The following is a 9,278-nucleotide window of genomic DNA, read 5'->3' as shown; positions in this document are numbered from 1 at the left end:
CTAACAGATGTTTTCTAAATTTGCGAAATATTTTCTGTTGTTTTATTAGGCCCGCAATGATATCTTCAGAAGATAGCCGTTTTTTGCGCGCCCGCGTTCCGAGAAAATGATGCAGATCGTAAATGATGCAGGCCGTAAGTGGGCTCGCGCGTGTTCACAGAAGATGATGCATGTCGCAACGGGTGATTTGCAAATCGCACCGTCAATGGTATCTTGAGTAGATAAAAAACAAACAAACAAACAGACTAACAAGCAAACAAATAAACAAACAAACATCAAAACAAACTTTCCTAACAGACGTTTTCTAAATTTGTGAAATATTTTCTGTGTTGTTTTATTAGTAAAATGATGCAGGCCGTAAGTAGGCTTTGAGTGCGTTTTTTTGACAGCAGATGATGCGTGATGTCGCAAAGGGCCTATAGTGATTTGCAAATCACACCGTTGATTCTACCTTGAGTAGATAACAAACAAACAAACAAACAAGCAAACAAACATGTAGTAACAAAAAAAATATACCAAATGAAATTTCTGACTTCTATGATTTTTTTTTAATTAGTTCATACGGTTCCAAATGGTATCATCAGTAGATAACAAAATATTGTCAACCTTTTTTACTTACTTTCTTTGTATTTTGTTTAAAAAAAATACTATCTTGAGTAGACAGCGGAAAAAACAAACAAACAAACAAAAAACAAAAAAACATCAAACACAAACTTTCCTAACAGATGTTTTCTCAATTTGTGAAATATTTTCTGTTGTTTTTATTAGGCCCGAGCAATGCTATCTTCCGAAGATAACCGTTTGCGCGCGCGTTCCGAGAAAATGATGCCGGCCGTAAATGATGCAAGCCCACAGAATTAATTCTGTGTACATACCACTAAAAAGCTTTCCAGAGACTTTACGTGCTAAATAGGGGTCGCGTTTTGGCCATAAGTCGAGTTACGTCGAACTTTTCTGAAAATGACTACGCATTTTAGGTCCGACTAATTTTTGAGAAAATTATAGTGCTATATAAAAAGGCCACATTTTCCCGTGTTTATATCCGACTGCTAACCGCGTTCTGACCTCATTTGTTCATGCGCACATAATCGTAAATATGATCACTCAAATTTTCACAGAATTAATTCTCTGTACATACCACAAAAAAGCTTTCCAGAGACTTTACGCGCTAAATAGGGGTCGCGTTTTGGCCATAAGTCGAGTTACGTCGAACTTTTCTGAAAATGACTACGCATTTTAGGCCCGGGGGAGGCACTCCCTATCTGAAATGGCAGGGATGTGCCTCGGCCATGTTAAAAGTAGGGGGCATTCAGGTCAAATGTACAATTACAAAAATATGGGGTCATTCAGTACACAACCTGAATAACTTGGGGTCATTCGGTATGAAACTTTGAAAAAAGGATGGTCATTGGGGTAACAAAAAGTAAAATGGGAGTCATTGAGTACAGGATTGCCAAAAGAGTATCATTAAGTATACACATAAATAAGTGCCAAACTGCGTAAAAACAACTTAGCCACCTTGGAAATGTGAAAAGTCTCATTATTTCTGGAGGAGAACACAAATACCACCTAAATTTGGGAATTAAAAGGGGGGTCATTGGGTATAGCAGGAAATAGAAAAAGGGGGTCATTGAGTACATGAATTCTTTTAAAGGGGGTCATTGGGTAATAGGTAGGACCATAACACAAAAAGGGGGTCATTGGGTACAAGCCGGTTTGAAAAAGGGGGTATATCCCGAGGCACATGTTGCATATCTGTCATGGAAGTGCCCCCCCCCCCGGGATTTTAGGTCCGACTAATTTTTGAGAAAATTAGTGCTATATCATAAAAAGGCCACATTTTCCCGTGTTTACATCCGACTGCTAACCGCGTTCTGACCTCATTTGTTCATGCGCACATAATTGTAACTAGACTTAGCTGTGGTCTAAGACCACGAACACAGCCGTGCTGTGACCCCTTATTGACATTTGACCCCAAAATATATGAAAGTCACATAGACATTGGCTAGTGTCAATGTACATTTGCATGTGGCATCACTATGCCATGTTACTTGTGGCAGTAGGGGCATTTTGAAGGTTTTTCGTCTCAGACCGGAAGTGACCCCTTGATGACCTTTGACCCAAAATAAAAAAATACCACATATACACTGGGTAACCACAATTCATATATGAACATACCGTTACTGACCTTTGTTTTTCTTAGCTAATAAAATTTTTTTGAAGGTATTTCGTTTTATACCGGAAGTGACCCCTTAATGACCTTTGACACCAAATCTGTCTACACCCCATATACACTGGGTAACACCAATGCATGTGTGCAAGTGGTATCACTGTCCTACGTAATTTGTGGAAGAAGATGCATTTTATAAGTATTTCATTTTATACCGGAAGTGACCCCTTAATGACCTTTGACCCCAAATTAAAAAATACCACATATACACTGGGCAACCACAATTTATGTGTGCATATACCGTTACTGTCCTACGTTTTTCTTAGCTAATAAAAATGTTTGAAGATATTTCGTTTTATACCGGAAGTGACCTTTGACCCCAAATCTGTGTACACCCTATAGACACTAGGTAATTACAATACATGTGTGCAAGTGGCGTCACTGTCCTAAGTAATTTGTGGGAGAAGATGCATTTTAAAGGTTATTTCGTTTTATACCGGAAGTGACCCCTTAATGACCTTTGACCCATATTAAAAAAAATATCACATATACACTAGGTAACTGTAACTCAGATGTGAACATACCGTTACTGCCCTATAGTTTGTTTAGCTAATAAAATGTTTTGAAGGTATTTCGTTTTATACCGGAAGTGACCCCTTAATGACCTTTGACCCCAAATCTGTGTACACCACATAGACACTGGGTAATATCAATGCATGTGTGCTAGTGGCGTCGCTGTCCTACGTAAGTTGTGGGAGAAGATGCATTTTAGTTGAAATCACGTTTTTGACCCCTATGACCTCTGCGTGACCTTTGACCCCATGAGTTTCATGTAACTTGTAGGTGCACGGTGAATGATCATTGTGACTAAGTTAGGTCAAAATCGATGTAAGCATGTGAGTGCTAGAGCAATGTAAAAATTGACAGAAGAAGAAGAAGAAGAACTAGAGCTACTGTGGCTCACGAGCCACAAATGTCAGGCGATGACTTCTGATTGACCTCATTTGACCTTTGACCTCAGGTAAACGCGAGTTGACTACTCATGCTCTCTCAAATCAAGGGTAATTTGCATCACATTTAAGCCCAATCGGGCCTATTTTAACATTTGACCTCATTTGACCTTTCCTGTCCTGTAACCTTGGATGACCTTTACGGTTTTATACTCCCCAAGTGTCAGGGATCGTTTCCGCAAGTTGTTACAGCTTGATCGGAGTAATATTTAATTTGACCTGACCTTTGACCTCAGATGACCTTTATGGTTTTATACTCCCCAAGTGTCGGGGATCATTTTCCCCAAGTTACAGCCCGATCGGAGCAACTTTAAATTTGACCTGACCTTTGACCTCAGTTGACCTTTGCGGTTTTATACTCCTCAAGTGTCAGGGATCATTTACCACGAGTTACAGCCCAATCGAAGCAACTTAAAATTTGACCTGACCTTTGACCTCACACGACCTTTGCGGTTTTATACTCCCCAATTGTCAGGAATCATTTTTTCCAAGTTACAGCCCGATCGGAGTAACTTTAAATTTGACCTGACCTTTGACCTCGCATGACCTTTGTGGTTTCATACTCCCCAATTGTCAGGGATCATTTTCCCGAAGTTACAGCCCTATCGGAGCAACGTTAAATTTGACCTGACCTTTGACCTCACATGACCTTTGCAGTTTCATACTCCCTTATTGTCAGGGATCATTTTTTCCAAGTTACAGCACTATCGGAGCAACTTTAAATTTGACCTGACCTTTGACCTCACATGACCTTTGCGGTTTCATACTCCCCAAGTGTCAGGGATCATTTACCCAGAGTTACTGCCCCATCGGAGCAGCTGTAACATTTGACCTTGGATGACCATAGCTGATGTTTCATGATCCCCTAATGATTATTATATATAAGTTTTAGCCCAATCGGACATATTTCAGAATTTCCCCCCCCACCCACCCGAGTACTGGTATTCACCATTATTGCTATATAGCATTTACCATATAGCCTTAGTGTGTATGTAGGCCTATTGATTTTCATAAATGCATCATGGGAAGGAATATAATTTGACCACCATCCCCACTGCACAAGCAACTATATAGCATTTATCACATACTTTTAGTGTGTATTTTTATAAATGCATCATGGGATAGCATCATTTCCAAACCTTTAGTGTGTATTTTCATAAATGCATCATGGGATAGCATAATTTTCAAACCTAACAACTCTTATCTCTTATTATTAAAATAGCAGCGCAATATTTACTGTTAATTTTCCTGGAAACTTAAAACCACACCAGTAGACATGCCCAAGCATGCAACGAAACTATATGCTTATCTCTTGTTATCAAATAGCTGTTTCCCTGCACAAGGTATCTGCCAAATTGCTGCCTCTAATGATAGCTGCTTCATTACATTTCACGCAAATATTTTCACAAAATGACCCTATTAAGCCTTGCATGAACTTTGACACCAATCTGTGGTACAACTTATTTGAAGCTTGGGCCAGCGGTTCTTGCTGACCATGTTTGGTGTTCATAGTATGTCATTTAAAGGAGCAGTAGCATTTTTAAGATTTTCACAAAATGACCCCTAATAACCCTTACATGACCTTTGACCCCTATCTGTGTAGGAGTTATATTAAGCTTGGGTCAGTGCTTCTTGTGGCCAAGTTTGGCCAAAATTGGTCCAAGCGTCTGGCACTAGTAGCAATTTTTGGTTCTACTAAAGAAGAAAGAAAGAAAGAAAGAAAGAAAGAAGATTTAGGAGCTTCACAGTATATCAGGCGGATAAATCCGCCTGACATAAGAAGAAAGAACCTGTAAGAAAAAAGACACAGCCGTGACTAACGTCACGGCTGTGTAAATATCACTCAAATTTTCACAGAATTAATTATGTGTACATACCACAAAACAGCTTTCCAGAGACTTTACGTGCTAAATAGGGGTTGCGTTTTGGCCATAAGTCGAGTTACGTCTAACTTTTCTGAAAATGACTACGCATTTTAGGTCGGACTAATTTTTGAGAAAATTAGTGCTTTATAAAAAGGCCACATTTTCCCGTGTTTACATCCGACTGCTAACCGCGTTCTGACCTCATTTGTTCATGCGCACATAATCGTAAATATCACTCAAATTTTCACAGAATTAATTCTGTGTACATACCACAAAAAAGCTTTCCAGAGACTTTACGTGCTACATAGGGGTTGCGTTTTGGCCATAAGTCGAGTTACGTCGAACTTTTCTGAAAATGACTACGCGATGATTAGGTCCGACTAATTTTTGAGAAAATTAGTGCTATATAAAAGGCCACATTTTCCCGTGTTTACATCCGACTGCTAACCGCGTTCTGACCTCATTTGTTCATGCACACATAATCGTAAATATCACTCAAATTTTCAAATTTTTAGAGATCACATTCACAAGTTCTACACGATTTTCATCACTAAAATTGTTAATATTGTACCGATTTTCTAGAATTTTTATGCAAAGTTTGGGACTACAGGCGTGATAAACTTTTACCGGAAACCGCTTCACAGGCGGATTTAGTGGTATATGAACCCTAAAGCGATATTTTATAGAATCATGTTACTGGTGTGCTATCTTCTGAAGATCAAATTAAAATTTCAAATGTTGTTACATTTTGTGTTGGTTCATAATTTTAATTGCATGTCAGTTTTTGTTCTACCTACTGAATACTAGTATATAGCTAAAATAAAATGCAGGCCTATGTTTTCGTTGTCCCCTGCGCAAGATATATATTTTCGAATCGAATTAGGCCTACTGCTGCTATATCTACTGAGAATAAAGTTAAAATTTCAAAAGTTGCGATATTCAAAAAATCACTGTCTTTACAAATTACATAGCAGAGAGTCGCCATTAGCACACATGCATCACTACTAGCCAGGGTCTTTAGGATGCCTACAGTTTTGGGGTCAAAGGTCATTAAGGGGTCACTTCCGGTCAAAAACCAAAATTATCAAAATGTTCAAAAATTTTGACCAGAATAATATAACCATCATACATGAATCAGTGTTCCCTGGTGTATGCATGGCATTTTTATTTTGGGGGTCAAAGGTCATTAAGGGGTCACTTCCTGTTTTTAGCTGAATAACTTTTATAGAATTTTTATCTCGAGAACTAAACATGTTAGAATTTTTTAATTAAAATTGGAACAATGCATTTTGTCGGTGTACGTAAGGTTTTTTTTCATTGAGGTCAAAGGTCATTAAGGGGGTCAAAAGGTCAATCAAAAATTTTCAAAAAATCAAAATCCATGTATAAGTTCCGATTAAGCTGAAATTCACCAGGAATATTTCTTATGACATCCTAAGCACAATGCAAGAGCAGTTGACCCCATCCGTAACCCAGGGGTCAAGTTATAGGGGTCAAATTGCGGCTTGTATTCAGTGTCTGTTGACTCTAGTCTTTTTTGTTTCTTTTTTTTTCTTCTTTTTTTAAAATTATTATTATTGTTTGTTTGTTTTTGTTTTTTTTGCTTGCTATCTTCTGAAGATAGCAATTTTGGTCAGCTTCGTCATTTTAACATTTCTTTTTTAGCTTAAGTTTCATTCGGCCTAGTGCCGATTTTTATACTTAAAGAAAATGTGTCGAGACATGCCGTAATTTGCTCGATTCTGGTGCCGGTGTCTATAGAGCTCCTGCATGGATGCACATGGTTAATATTAAAATTGAAATATCTCAAGAACCGAATACCGTATAAAGCTGAAACAAACTTTGAAATAAAGCTTTTACATTTCTCTGTCTGTTTTATGTCAGTTTGGTGTGTGTCGGATTCGTGTGATTTTGCTATCAACTGCAGATAGCTCAAATTTAAGTGCCCGTTGGTTGTCGTTTTTGTCTGCTGAACGAGATAAGTACAAACCATGCCACAAAAAAAGCTTTCCATAGACTTTACGTGCTATCGCGTTTTGGCCATAAGTCGAGTTACGTCCAACTTTGAAATATATTTGATATCATCTGAACTAGAACAAAATTCTGCATAACATTTCTAAAATGACTACACATTTTAGGTCCGACTAATTTTTGAGAAAATTAGCGCTAAATAAAACGGCCACATTTTCCCGTGTTTACATCTGGGTCACTCCATATGAAATCAAGGAGGCGCCCCACCTGACCCCCTCAGATTTGCTTTATATTTTAGTCATATGTTGTACCTGTAAAAATATTAAAACCTGCAAATTTGAGGTCTGTAGCTCTTACGGATTTTCTGTGGCAGCCATTTAAAGTTGGAGTAGGGAGGTCTAAATTTGGACCCAAAAGTTGCCCTTTAAATAAATTTCATCTTTGCGAGTCTGTTCCTTCTTTATAAAACGAAAGAGAGGTCTGAAACTTTGCATACACACTAACTGCATGCCCAATTTGTCAAAAAATAAAAAATAAAAAAATTCTGTAATTGCGCGTTGTGTCACAGGGTCATTAAATATGCAAGAAAAAATGTAATGTTTTGTAAACTGGCAAGTTTAGCCCCCTAAATTCACATTTTTGTCAGATTAATTATTTTTGTTGTCACCGATGCTATATATAGGATAAATACAATGCATACCCAAAAATTGGGGTCACAAACTCACAACTCATTTACATTTCGAACAGCGCCCTCACGAAGATGAAATTTATTGCAAATTCAACATTTTCAGGGGCCCAAAGTCGATGTGGTCCACCTTCAAAATTTATAAAACATCACTTTTATATAACTACTAGTCTTAAATTACAACTTTGCTAAGTCCCAGTAATTGTATAGGTTGACTTCATATAAAATGGCAAGCCCAAAGTTGACCATTTTTTTATGATTGCATGTAGTGCAAATGTGCCGAATTCGGAAGGCTTGAAAGTCAAATTGCCCACAATATTAAAAATAAATGATTAGATGAGTAGTTATTGGCCCTATTTACTTTTATTTCCATTTCATTTTCAATATATAAAGATTTTCTATGGTAGCCATTTAAAGTTGGAGTAGGGGGATCTAAATTTGGACCCAAAAGTTGCACTTTGAATAAATTTCATCTTTGGGAGCCTGTACCGTCCTAATAAAACGAGATAGAGGTCTGAAACCTTGTATACACACTATTTGCATGCCCAATTTGTCAACAAGTAAAAATAAATAAATGTCTGTAATTGCGCGTTGTGTCACGGGCCCGGATACGGGGTCATTAAATATGGAAAAAAATGTAATGTTTTGTAAACTGGCAAGTTTAGCCCCCCTAAATTCACATTTTTTGTCAGATTAATTGTTTTTTGTTGTCACTGATGCGATATATAGGACAAATACAATGCATATCCAAGACATTGAGGTGACCATTTATTTACATTTCCAACAGCGCCCTCGCGAAGATGAAAATTAATGCAAATTCACCATTTTCAGGGGGCCCAAAGTCGATGTGGTCAACCTTAAAAATTTATAAAACATCACTTTTATATGACTACTAGTCTTAAATTGTAACTTTGCTCAATCCCATTAATTTTATAGATTGACTTCATATAAAACGACAAGCCCAAAGTTGCCGGACCATTTTCTTATGATTGCATGTACTGCAAATGTGCCGAATTCGGAAGGATTAAAAGTCAAAATGGCCACAATATTGAAAATAAATGACTACAGTAGATGCATAGTTATTGGCCCTATTTACTTTTATTTCCATTTAATTTTCAATATTGGGGCCATTTTGACTTTCAAGCCTTCCGAATTCGGCACATTTGCACTACATGCAATCATAAGAAAATGGTCAACTTTGGGCTTGTCATTTTATATGAAGTCAACCTATACAATTACTGGGACTTAGCAAAGTTGTAATTTAAGACTAGTAGTTATATAAAAGTGATGTTTTATAAACTTTGAAGGTGGACCACATCGACTTTGGGCCCCCTGCAAATGTTGAATTTGCAATAAATTTCATCTTCGCGAGGGCGCTGTTCGAAATGTAAATGAGTTGTGACCCCAATTTTCTGGGTATGCATTGTATTTATCCTATATATAGCATCGGGGACAACAAAAAATAATTAATCTGACAAAAAATGTGAATTTAGGGGGGCTAAACTTGCCAGTTTACAAAACATTACATATTTTTCTTGCATACCCGGTATTTAATGACCCCGTGACACAACGCGCAA

Source organism: Amphiura filiformis, chromosome 9 (genome assembly GCF_039555335.1).
Source record: "Amphiura filiformis chromosome 9, Afil_fr2py, whole genome shotgun sequence".
Lineage (NCBI taxonomy): Eukaryota > Metazoa > Echinodermata > Ophiuroidea > Amphilepidida > Amphiuridae > Amphiura > Amphiura filiformis.
This window is presented reverse-complemented; position numbering follows the sequence as displayed.